Genomic DNA, 13,814 nt, shown 5'->3' with positions numbered 1-13,814 from the left:
AACTATGTTTGATAGATATGTTTCAATATCTGTACATCAGCTGCAGCAAATATACCATGAATATGTAAAAAGATCATTCCTGGGGAAGGGGGAAAGTGTTTGATGATGGATATATGGGAGTCACAAATATTGTATATGTGACTCTCCTGTGATCTAAAACTTTTTTGAAGACATTTTAAAAATTAGGAAAAAGAAAGACACTGAGGAAGAAATGAAAGAAATTGCCTTGCCACTGTACATATAGGGCAACAGTTATCACAGCGATGAAAATGAGAAAAGCAAGTTTTATGATATTTTTCATTTTATAGTACCCCAATTTATTTTTACTTTACTTCCGTTTTCCTAATTAGGCTGTATTCTATTTCTCATCTTTAAGCCTATCATTACTATTTCATTTTCCTATTATTTGAATGTGGCAATATAATAGGCTTCATTTTTTAAGATGTTTTGGACCACAGATGGGTTCAATTATGGCAGGGGAGGAATGCTGGTGTGTGGTGTTATTGATGGGGGACACATGGTTTGGAGGGAGTTCTCCAGAGCATGTATATAGGGTATATAAAAATGTTCAGATATTCATTGGGTATCATCATAGTAGCTACAGTAACAAATGAGAACTGATGGAGTGCTGAGTTCCTACGCAAGGGAGCTCATCAAATTGCCTAATGGAACAGCAATGATCCCCCAAGTGCAATGGCAAAGACCAGGGAAGAAGGATGGTCCAAAAATGAGCCCTTGGTACTGATGGCTTTACTTAAGAGCCTGGGCACTTGAAATTTCAACTTGACATAGAGCTGTAGTGTGCCTAAGTGTTACCTCCTGAGAGCCTCCATGTTCCTCAAATGTGGCCACTCTCTAAGCAAAACTCAGCATGTAAATGTATTACCATCCCCCAGCTTGGGACATGACTCCCAGGGATAAGCCTCCCTGGTATTGAGGGATTACTACCAAGTACCAGGTGGTGATGCAACTAGAAAAGACCTTGAATAAAAGGGGGAAATGGTAAACAGAAATGAGTTTATATGTCTAAGAGACTTCAAAATGAGTCAGGAGATCACCAGAGGGGTCAAATGCTTATGCACATTTCAGAAGGATCTCAGACACAGCCAAAGTAGATAAAACCCAGGTATGGGTGCTGCTGAGGGCTATGGAGACAAGACACCCAGTTCCTACAGTCATAACAGATGGCTAAGGAGTTCAGTGTCTTGCCAGTGGGACAGACTTTAGAATTTGTGCTCATGAAAGTGATGGAGTTGGATTCAGATGGGACCTCTACAGATGCCCCTTCTGTCACTTTTATTGAGCCTGTGGTTTGCACTGGGGTTGGTGTATACTCGAGACTTGAATCTCTACACTATGTGCCAACTGTGCCCTGAGGGTCAGCAGAGTTGCAACACCTACTCTCTGGTGACTTGGACTTACCTAGGTCAGCTAACAGGGAGGTGGAGATGGTCAACAACCACACCAAGGAACCAAAAGTCTACTAATGCAAGCAGGATAATTCCATCCCTCAGCCATATGGGATCTAAACCCCCTCTTGATTTAGAGGTGGAGTGGACATCACTATTCCAGGGTCCTCAGGATGGAGAAATAGAATATGGATTAGAATGGACTTTTTGTATTCTATTATTGAATTATTGTGACTCTAGCAATGGACTAAATTATAACATTAATGTTGAGACAGTGGCAATGGGAGTTGCTGGAGGCAGGGAGAGGGAAAAGGAGGTGTGACATGGCATTTTCAGGACTAGGAATAGCCTTGAATGATATTGCATGGACAGATGCAGGACATTATATAACCTGCCATAACCCACTGAATGGACCAGGAGACAGTGTAAATTACAATGTAAACTATAATCTATGCTGTGTAGCAGTGCTCCAAAATATACTCATCAAATGCAATGAATGTACCACACTAATGAAAGAAGTTGTTGCTTTGGGAAAAGTGGGGGTTGTGGAAGGTGGGGTATATGGGAACCTCCTATATTTTTTAATGTAACATTTTGTGTGAGCAATGTATCTTTAAAAAATAAAAATATATTTTAAAAACACATTAGAGGCATATAGCAGTAGACTCAAAATGATAGAAGGATAAGTGATACAGAAGACACAACAACTGAAATTGAAGAGAGAAGTGCTGTGTATTTTTACATGTACGGAGCAGGACCACCAACAGAAGGATGGAGACAAACCCAAGCACTCACTCTGGTATGCTGGAACACGGAAGTGATGTTTCCAGCTGTGATGGACTTCCCAAAAAAGTAAAATACCCTACAAGACTGTGCATGGGGTCACAAATGCCCTGTAGGTAAAGGAAAGACAATTGGCTACATCATCCCTCTCTTTGACAGAATGTGGAGGATATGGTCTTGCCTTGGACAGCATAAGAGGCATTAATGAAACAAGGGCTTTCCCAGGGGAAGACTCCCATATTCTTTCTGTTGACCTTGGTGACACTAGTGGGTGAAGTGGTAGAAAGGATCAACAATGTTTTGCTTTGGGTTGGAATCAGAAGCACAGAATCAGCCATTTTCACTGAGGTGGCCCAGAAGGAGAAAAGTCCAGCAAAGGGAGGCCATGCCAATAGGGACATAAAGGAAGCATAAAGAACTACCAAAGGAAAAAAGAGAAGGAGGCAGGGCTGGCCCACCAAGGAAGGCAAGGTGGCTTTACTTACCAAAGCAGGGGAGAGACAATGCAGAAATGGATGTGATTCCTACAGAAAAACTGCCAAAGTTATGGGGCAGAAGATGGTCCCTTTAAATAAGATCTTAAGGCCATATTACAAACCATAAAAGAACAGGAGGAAGGAGCCTCTCAGAACTGAAAAGGATTAAAATTCTGCAGAGCTGCCCAAAAAGCCCCAACTGTACCCCAGAAAAGAGGAACATACAGGTTGCTAAGGCTTCCTTGTACATGGTACAGGTCAGTGAGGAAGACACTTCTGACTCTAATGAGTCAGATAGGAAGGACACTCCCATCACTCGTACCATGCTCTTACTCTCTTTAAAAAGAACACTTAGGGATGGAGCTAAGGATTCCAGGATCCCACTAGGGATCCACTTTGGCAGAGCACTTAAATATATAGAGGGAAAAAAATGAGAGATTTGAAGGGAGAAATAGTTCTACCATAATATTTGGAAAATTTAATTTCCCAATTTCACAAATGGTTAGAAAAATTGTACAGATGATTAATAAGGATATTGAGAACTTGAACAACACTATAAGCCAACAGGAAGCAGTAGAATATATTCTTCTCAAGTGTACATGGAACATTCCTAGAATAGACCCTATGTTATCCCACAACATACACAGAAACCCTGAAATTATGAGGAACTTCTTTGATCAAAGTGGCATGAAACTGGAAATTAATAAGAGAAGGGCATGAAACTGGAAATTAATAACAAGGGAAATTAGAAAGTTCCACAAATATGTGAAAGTTGAATTACGCACTCAAATCAACCTACGGGTCACAGATGAAATCTTGAGGGGAATTAGAAGACACTATGTGATTAACAGAAATGAATACAGAACATATCAAAACTTAGAGGATGCACAGAGAACATTACTAAGAGAGAAACTTGTAGCCAAAAACACCTTCATTTAAAAAATAAACATCTCAAATTAATAACATAATTTTACACCTTAAGGAAATGCAAAAAGAAGGGCAAACTAAACCCAAAACTGCCAGAAGGAAGGAAATAAAGATTAGAGCAGGAATGAATGAGACAAGAGAAAATCAATAGAATCAACACAGCTATAAATAAAACCTGGTTATTTGAAAAGATCAATAGAACTGAAAATCCTGTAGGTAGACTGATTAAGAATAAAGGAAAGGGAAGCAGATGTGACTGAACTGATAAAGCATCTGCCTACCATATGGGAGGGTCTAGGGTTTGATACCCAGGGCCTCCTGGCCTGGGTGGTGAGCTGGCCCATGCACACAGTTGCCGCATGCAAAGAGTGCTGTGCCATGCAGGGGTGTCTCCCACGTGGGGGTGCCCATGCGCAAGGAGTGTGCCCTGCAAGGAGAGTCACCCCACACAAAAAAAGCACAGCCCACCCAGAAGTGGCACCACACACATGGAGCAGCAAGGTGATGCAACAAAAAAGATGCAGTTTCATGGTGCCTCTGAGTGTGCAAGCAGATAGAGAAGAACACATAAGGAGTGCACACAGAGAGCAGACAATGGGGGGGAGAGGAGAGAAATAATGAAATAAATCACTTAAAAAAGAATAAAGGAAAGAATCAATTCACTAAAGTTAGTAATAAAAGTGGCGACACTGCTAAAATGGGATTTAAAAGTAAACTTTAAGCAATTGCACGACAACAGATTAGATATCTTTGATGACATGGACTAATTCCTAGAAATACACCTTGCCTTCTTTAAAATATTTACTCTTAAAAATTCACTGCTGTGAAAAACAAAAAGCAAAGATTTAGTGCAGATTTTTATAAAAATAATTTAGGTAATCATATATTATATTTTTTAGGTAATTTATACTTTTAGGTTACCCTTTGTCTTTCCAGTCTGGCCATTTTCCAAGGGAAGTGAAGATTTGTTAGAGTCAGTGAATGGAATTATATAGGCAAATCAATCAACCATCTGCCCCTGTGATGTTCAGTTTGATTTAGAAGTAAAGTGAGAATGACCATGTTAAATTATGCACTTAGTATCAAAGGATTTCATTAGTTCAGATGGGACAAATCCTGGAAAACAAACCTTAAAGATTTAACTGGGCAAAGTCTTAGAAAAGGTGCTTGGGATAGGAATTGGTTTACTGGAAAAATGTACAAAACCCAAGCAACATTGGACTGTTCTTTGCAGAAACTAAGAGCAGAGGGAACTGGAGGAAACGGAAGTATTCAGGACCTGAAGGCCATTGTAAGTTCTATGGTCCTTGTCCCAAGGACAGTGGGAAGCCATCAACAAACTTAAAGAACGACAGGATGAGATAGTTATGTCCAAGAGAGCATTTTGGATGCATTGACATATGGACAAGCGAGTATACCAACAGAAAATTTAAGAGGGTAGGTGTGAATTTTAAATATTTGATGATGGATATCCATAAGACTTGATGAAAGAAACAGGACCTGTGACATTGAATGCAATTTGGGCAAAGAAGTCAGGAATACTTTAACCCCTTTTCTGGGAATCCCTCCTAGACTAAGTACGGATGAGCTACCTGGGGCCTCAGTGAATCAACTTGAAGGGTATCCCACTAGTGCAATCTGGGAAAATTTGTGCATTAAAAAAAACAATAATAACAGATGAGAACATATTGAATAAAACTGAATACATCAATCTGTAGTGCTATAACAAATAAACAAGAAGCAAGTAAGCCTTTTTAAGGTAGAAAGCTATGTAAGATATATAGAAGCAGTGCTGGAAATGGAAAAATATTACCATTTGACAACCATCAGAGTGGTAGTTGATTCAGGTGAGAGGATGATGGGTGGAGGATGGTTGCAGCCTACAGTATTGATATCAGAATATGTCCTTATAATATGTAATTCATTGTAAAGTGAAAACATGTTTTTGCATGAAAAGGAACCTGAGAGAAATTTCACGGAGTTATCAAGTTTACATCATCAGTGGTGACCCAAAAAGAGATCTCCTACCTCTACTGATGGGCTGCACTCCTAACTCTCCTGATGGTCTGAATGTAGGGCCTAAATCTCATGAGGAAACACTGGGCAAAGGCTGAGGTCATTTGTGCTTCTTAAATTTCTCAAAGATGTGAAAATGAAAGAACTTCTCAGGAGGAGCTCCATATTGAAGTTGACAGGATAAAGCTGACTGGAAAAATGTATTTCTGAGAGAGTTTGAGAAGGATGAGACAGTAGATAAAAGTTGAAGGAGTTTGTGAATGGGATTACAGCATAGAAGCAGAGCTAATTTCCTCATTTGGGGTGTTCTAGTAGAGTGTCCTTGTTTTGCAGATAGATATCTTTTTGTGAAATACTTATTAGTGGGCAAGTGGGATAAAATTAAAATAACTTGGGAAACAGCTGGTGAATCTAAGGAAGGGATTGGATTGGGAGTTCTTTGTACATACTCTTGCAATTTTTTAAAAGAGGTACTGGGGATCGAACTCAGGACCTTGTACATAGGAAGCTGGAGCTCAAGCAATGAGCTATACCCACTCCTACTGCAGTTTTTCATATCTTTAATATTATTTCAAAATAAATGACTTTGAAAAACACCCATGTACTTACCAAATCCAATGGATGTGTCATGATGATGGGAACGAGTGTTGTTGGGGGGGGAAAGGGGGGGTGGGGGGATGGGGTTGAATGGGACCTCACATATATATTTTTAATGTAGTATTATTACAAAGTCAATAAAAAAAAATAAATAAATAAAAAGAAAAACACCCATGTTGCTACCATCCTACTAAAGTATTGAGTCCAAATCGACTTCAATGTTATTCAACAAAAATTGAGAAAGCAATTGACCTTTTAAGAATCTAGATGTTATTAAAGAGAAAATGGGCAATTATTATAATGACGTCCTGAGTGATTTGAGGTGTTTGTGGAAACAGCAAGATATCTGTATTTCAGTTTCCCACAGGAACTCCTTCCACTGCTGCATGGTGTGGACAACGACTACCCTTTGTCCCAGGTTGAAAGCCATGGAGTAGGACATTATATAAATAGATGAAAAAATAACCAGAACTGAAACCATAAGGGTGAAGCCAACTAGGTTTCAATGTAGGTTCCACAGGAAGGCAGCACTTGACTTTTCTACTAAAATCCTGTACTCTTCATCTTGTTCTTTTCTGGTTAAAAATCTCCTCTATTTGTCTTCCTTTTATACAAGGAGAAACAGTTCATAAACCTAATCAGAATTACATTTCAAGGGACACACCCTGTTTACACAGATGCTGTGGGATGCACCCTGTTCACTTTGATTGAATTTATCATACATTTAAAATTTTAAAATCTCATAAAATTTTGCAAACATTTTGTATCCTCTATTAATTCAATAAATACTTTTTGATTGAATTCTTTGTACCAGGAAATTTCTGGATCCTCAAGATTAAGTACGGACCCAGACGCACTGCATCTCTATGGACAAAAAGCTAGAATCCCCGGGAGGAAATACATAATTTTTTAAAAAGGGAGGGGGGAGTGTATGTGGATCAAGCAATTTAGCACCTGCTTCCCACAAGGGAGATCCCAGGTTTGGTCCTGGTGCCTCCAAAAAACAAAGACAGAGAACAAGCCTTGTGACTGAAGATTCTTTATTTCATACATTAATTGGCCACTTGTTAATACACTTTTATGAAGGGCCTTTTCAAGTGTTTTCTCCATCTTTCTACTGGGCTCTTTGCCTTTCTTATTAATTTGTCAAGGTTATTTCTATATTAAGGCTATGAGTCCTTTCTTGGGTATATGGATGGCAGAAGTATTTTCCCACTAGTTGACTTGACTTGCGCTTTCTCCACGTTGTATTTTGAAGACCTAAAATTCCTTATTTTTTCTTTTTTTAGCACTGCTTTAAACAAATCAATTTTATTGACACATATTAATAAAGCATAAATTGTTCCAAACTGATAGATGGTATTCCATTTAATCACATATTTGTGCATTCATTGCTTCAATCATTTTAGAGCACTTCCATTATTCCAATAACAATAATAATAATAAACAAAAAACCCTCATCCCTTCTAAATCTCTCTATGCTTCCCCTGCTGTACAAAGCTGCTATTCTTTTTCTTACTCTCTAGTATATTTGTATTTTTATTTTGCAAAAATGGTCTTATATATTCCATATCACCCACATTGATGCTTTACGTGAGGTTTCACTGTCTTATGAAGTCCCATGTTACAGTTTTTAACTTTCATTCTAGTAATATACATGACCTTAGACTTGCCCTTTCAACCACTGTCATACCCATATAGAGCTCAGCTAATTACAAACACCATGATGTGTTTCTATTCATTTCCAAAGATTTACAAATAACATTTTTACCACTTATGCACACATTAATCCTCAGCTTTCCATTCTCTACCCTCATTTTCTATTTTTTTTTAAGATTTATTTATTTATTTAATTTCCCCCCCTCCCCTGGTTGTCTGTTCTTGGTGTCTATTTGCTGCGTCTTGTTTCTTTGTCTGCTTCTGTTGTCGTCAGCGGCACGGGAAGTGTGGGCGGCGCCATTCCTGGGCAGGCTGCACTTTCTTTAGCGCTGGGCGGCTCTCCTTATGGGGCACTCCTTGCGCGTGGGGCTCCCCCACGCGGGGGACACCCTTGCGTGGTGCAGCACTCCTTGCGCGCATCAGCACTGCGCATGGCCATCTCCACACGGGTCAAGGAGGCCCGGGGTTTGAACTGCAGACCTCCCATATTGTAGACGGACACCCTAACCACTGGGCCAAAGTCCGTTTCCCTCGTTTTCTTTTCTGGTGACCTATATTCTAATTATTAACTTCATGAGTTGACATTTTATATTTAGTTCATAATAGCACAATCATACAGTATTTGTTTTTTTGTGTCTGGCTTCATTCAACATAATGTCCTCTAGGTTCATCCATGTCATATGCTTCAAAACTTCATTTCTTCTTATAGCTGCGTAATATTCCATTATGTGTATACACCACAGTTTGTTTATCCACTCATCGGTTGATGGACACCCAGATTGTTTCTAACTTTTGGCAATCATGAATAATGCCACTGTGAATTTCAATGTCCAGATGTCTGTTGGTGTCTCTGCTCTCAGTTGTTCTAAGCACATACATAGTAATGATATTGCCACGTAACATGCTACGTCGATATTCAACTTTCTTAGGAGGTGCCAGTCATTCCTCCACAATGGCTATACCATTCTGTATTCCCACTAACAGTGAATAAGTGTCTCCATCTCTCCATATCCTCTCCAACATTTAGTTTTCCAACTTTAAGCGTGGCCAGTGTAATAGGTGTGAAATGATATCTCATGTAGTTCTCATTTGCATTTCCCTAATTGTTAATGAAAAACATTTTTTTCATGTGTTTCTTCACCATTTGTATTTCTTTTTTGGACAATTTTCTTTTCAAGTTTTTTGCCCATTTTTTAATTGGGAAGTTTGTCTTTTTACTCTTGAGTTGTGTAATTTCTTTGTATATCTTGGATATTAAACACTTAATGGATAGGTGAATTTTTAAAAAAGTGACAGAGTAGGATCTTTAATTCTTAAATCCACTCCTCCTTATGACAATAAAGGAAAAGAGAAACATTCTTGACTCACATGTTGTAGGATCTGTTTTTCTAAATTACACCTAAAGCTTAATAGAGGAGGATAACCAAGTATCATTTAAATACAAAACTGGGCAACAACAGCCCAGCAGGTTACTTTTTGCTTCTATATTAGTGGACTGGGGTTTTAAATTCATATGATCCAACAGCCTCTAAGGAATGTTTAAGCAGGCATTTTAATTCTGAGTACCAGTACCCAATTGCCCACACTAATTTTGTTAAGCAGATATTAAGCAAACATCAATGATTATAAGACAAAAATTTAATGGCAATTCATTACTGGGCATATAATAATCCATTGGGCTAAATAGTTTACATGAGACTATGTAGAAATTTAAAACAGAAGCAGATGTAAATGTTACATATTATCATCATCAGATTCATCTTCTTCCTTCAAAGATTCCTTAGCATATTTCTCTGCTTCTTCCCTTATATCTTTTGAAACAATTTCATGTCTTCCTTTAGTTAATTCAACAACCCAGCTGAGCTCTAGTTCAAATGCTTTATCTTGAACTTCATCACGTACTATGTAAATTATTTTTGCAACTTCTTTAATAGCATCACGGCAGGTCATTTCTTTCATCTGAAGCTTTCCAATTTCTGTCTTTGCAACTTGCCTGGCTTTACCAATAACCATATGAAACACCCGATGGATCAATCATGTAGAGTTGTGCACCATCATTCACAATGTAAGACCCGAACATGAAACTGCATCCAAAAGGTCTAACAGCACTGTACAGTGTATGGGCATGAACATACATGGCCACTCTATCTGCAAGATGTTTGAGTGGAATGTTACAGCCAAAGTTAGATCTAAAGTTAGAAGCTTCTTCTCTTGCTATGTCTGCTAAAGAACGAGCATCTGCCAACAAACCTACTACCGCCATTCCAGCATGCTGATCAACATTAAAAAGCCGTTTGTTGGAACCTTCTTCATAAAGTTTAGAAAGGACTAATTTTTCTACTCCGAAGACAACACCATCTTTACATCTGATTCCAATAGCTGTACTACTATTTTCCACAGCCTTCATAGCATATTCAACTTGAAAAACTCTCCCGTCAGGAGGGAGTGTAGAGGCTGACAGGTCATACTCAGTGCAGATAGAGCTCATTGTGTTAAAGCCACTGGGTTGTGTAAGGATTCCAGGCCCAAAACGCTTCCACTACCCTGGATATGTGATTGACAAAGATTTTCTCCCATTGAATTGGCTGCCTTTTCACCCTTTTGAAAAGATACTTTGAGGTGCAAAAGTGTTTAATTTTGAGGCAGTCCCATTTATCTATTTTATATTTTGTTGCTCATGCTTTGGGTGTAAAGTTTAGGAAACTACCACTGGTCACAAGATGTCAAAGATGTTTTCCTACATTTTCTATTAGCACTTTTATGGTTGTCTCTTTTATATTTAGGTCTTGACCCATTTTGAATTAATTTTTGTGTAAGGTTTGAGATAGGCATCCTCTTTCTTTTGGTTATGGATATCCAGGTCTCCCTGCACCAAGGGAGTAGACTGTTCTGGCCTAGCTGGGAAGGCTTGAAGGCTTGTCAAAAATACCTGACTATAGATGTGAGGGTCTATTTCTGAATTCTTAATTTATTTCCTTTGGTTAATCTGTCTTTTTTTTTTTTTAAAGATTTATTTATTTATTTAATTTCCCCCCCTCCCCTGGTTGTCTGTTCTTGGTGTCTATTTGCTGCGTCTTGTTTCTTTGTCCGCTTCTGTTGTCGTCAGCGGCACGGGAAGTGTGGGCGGCGCCATTCCTGGGCAGGCTGCTCTTTCTTTTCATGCTGGGCGGCTTTCCTCACAGGCGCACTCCTTGCGCGTGGGGCTCCCCCACGCGGGGGACACCCTTGCGTGGCACGGCACTCCTTGCGCGCATCAGCGCTGCGCATGGCCAGCTCCACACAGGTCAAGGAGGCCCGGGGTTTGGACCGCGGACCTCCCATATGGTAGACGGACGCCCTAACCACTGGGTCAAAGTCCGTTTCCCGGTTAATCTGTCTTTATGCCAGTACCATGCTTTTTTTACCACTAGCTTGGTAATATCCTTTATTTTTCTATTTTTTATAAAGATATATTTATTTATTTATTTCTCTCCCCTTCCTGCTCTCTGTGTTACTTGCTCTGTGTTCTTCTGGGTCCACTTGCATTCTTGTGAGTGGCACTGGGAATCTGTGGATCTTTTCATTGTGTCATCTTGCTGCATCAGCTCTCCGTGTGTGTAGTGTCACTCCTGGGTGGGCTGTGCTTTTTTTTCATGTGGGGTGGCTTTCCTTAGGGCGTGCACTCATTGCACATAGCACTTCCCTACATGGGGCATACCCCTGCCTGGCACAGCACTCCTTGCGCATGGCAGCACTGTGCATGGGCCAGCTTACCACATGTGTCAGGAGGCCCTGGGTTTGAACACTGGATCACCCATATGGTAGGTGAACACTCTATCAGTTGAGCCAAATCTGCTTCCCTGGGTAATATCCTTTAAAGTCTATAAGTCAGAGTCCTCCAACTCTTCTTTTTTCAAGACATTTCTTACCTATTCAGGGACCCTTTCCCTTCCAAGCAAATGTGATAATTGGTTTTTCCATCTCTGCAAAAAAAGGGTGACAGGACTTTCATTGGGATTGCATTGAATATGTAAATCTGTTTGGGTAGAATTGACATCTTAATGATATTTAGCCTTCCAGTCCAGGAACAAAGGCTGTCCATTTATTTAAGCCTTCTTTGGTTTCTTTTAGCAATGTGTTGGAGTTTTCTCCAACAACAATATGGGCCCTTTATATCTTTCCTTAATTTTATGCCTAAATATTTTTTTTTAAAAAGATTTATTTATTTATTTAATTTCCCCCTCTCCCCTGGTTGTCTGTTCTTGGTGTCTATTTGCTGTGTCTTGTTTCTTTGTCCGCTTCTGTTGTCGTCAGCGGCACGGGAAGTGTGGGCAGCGCCATTCCTGGGCAGGCTGCACTTTCTTTTTCACACTGGGCGGCTTTCCTCATGGGCGCACTCCTTGCGCGTGGGGCTCCCGCACGCGGGGGACACCCTTACGTGGCACGGCACTCCTTGCGCGCATCAGCACTGCGCATGGCCAGCTCCACACGGGTCAAGGAGGCCCGGGGTTTGAACCGCGGACCTCCCATATGGTAGACGGACGCCCTAACCACTGGGCCAAAGTCCGTTTCCCATGCCTAAATATTTTATTTTAGTTTTCTATTATAAATGGAATTTTTTTCTGATTTCCTTCTGAAGCCTCTGTGGGGCTTCGTGGGGTCGCAGGAGGCGAGGACGCCGCAGCCCGGCTAGAGGAGACAGACCACGGAGACTGGCTGATGGCGCAGATCCGATTTATTGAGGAAGTGTTTGACAATATAAGCCCGAGGGAATGGGGGTGGGGCTAGTGCGGGGTGAGAGCTGATTGGCGAGCACGGGGTTTTTGCCTATCTATGGTATGGGAGCTGAGGCGCTGCAGGCCAGCGCGGGGAGGGCTGTTGCTGGCCCCAGCTCCCTATTGGTCCGGGCGGGCTGAATGCCCTTATAAGGTCAGGCGGTCCGCTCGGCAAGCGGGGGGGGGGGGGGGGGGCATGAGATGACGTGTGGTGGGAGGGTCGAAGGGCAGGCCGAGGGCGGTAATGCCCGTACCAGGCCCGTACCAGTCACCCTTACCCTAGCGGAAGCGGTACCTACTTTGCGCCAGAGCTGGCCAGAGAGGCAAGCCAGACTGTTGCCTGACGCTGTGCCTCACCTTCTTAGATTGCACATCAGTAATGTATAGAAGCACTATTCATTTTTGCATTTCAATCGTGTATCCTGCCACTTTGCTGAACTTGTCTATTAGATGTAGTAGCTTTGTGATGGATTTTTCAGGAGATTCTCGGTATACAATCATATCCTCAGTGAATAGTGGAAGTTTTACTTCTTCCTTTCTTATTTGGATGCCTTTTATTTCTTTATCTAGCCTAATTGTTCTAGCTTGACCTTCAAGTGCAATATTGAATAACAATAGTGACAGTGGACATCTTTGTCTTGTTCCTGATCTCAACAGGAAAACTTTCTACTGCTGCAATCACCTCACAATAGGAAGCATCTGCAACATCTACAATAAGGTAACATTTACAATAGCAGGAAGAAATTGCAACATCATCTATAATAACAGGAAGCAACAAATAGGTAAGCCAGTTTCCCACAACATTCTACCTTTCATCATTGAGTACCATGCTAGCTTTATGGTTTTCTTATACACATTTTACCATTTTGGGAAAGCTTCCTTCTATTCTTATCTTTTGGGTGTTTTTATCAAGAAAAGGTGCTGTATTTTGACAAATACCTTTTCTGCAGCAATCAAGAAGATCATGTGATTTTTCCTCTTCAATTTATCAATGTGGTTTATTACACTAATTGATTTTCTTGTGTTGAACAACCCTTGCATACCTGGGATAAAACCGACTTGATTGTGATGATAATTCTCTTAATGTGATTTTTGATTTGGTTTGCAAGTATTTGTTGAGGACATTTTGCATTTATATTCATTAGAGATATTGGACTGTAATTTTCTTTTTTGTGGTATCTTTATCTGGTTTT

At 40.4% G+C, this 13,814-nt stretch overlaps 1 pseudogene; it reads right to left on the bottom strand.

Annotated features, from left to right (window-relative positions):
* Positions 1-9,569: 9,569 nt before the first annotated feature.
* LOC131276409 (proteasome subunit alpha type-3 pseudogene) lies at positions 9,570-10,355 on the bottom strand (annotated as a pseudogene).
* Positions 10,356-13,814: the final 3,459 nt, after the last annotated feature.

Source organism: Dasypus novemcinctus, chromosome 28, assembly GCF_030445035.2.
Source record: "Dasypus novemcinctus isolate mDasNov1 chromosome 28, mDasNov1.1.hap2, whole genome shotgun sequence".
In the NCBI taxonomy this organism is placed as follows: Eukaryota; Metazoa; Chordata; class Mammalia; order Cingulata; family Dasypodidae; genus Dasypus; species Dasypus novemcinctus.
This window is presented reverse-complemented; position numbering and strand designations above follow the sequence as displayed.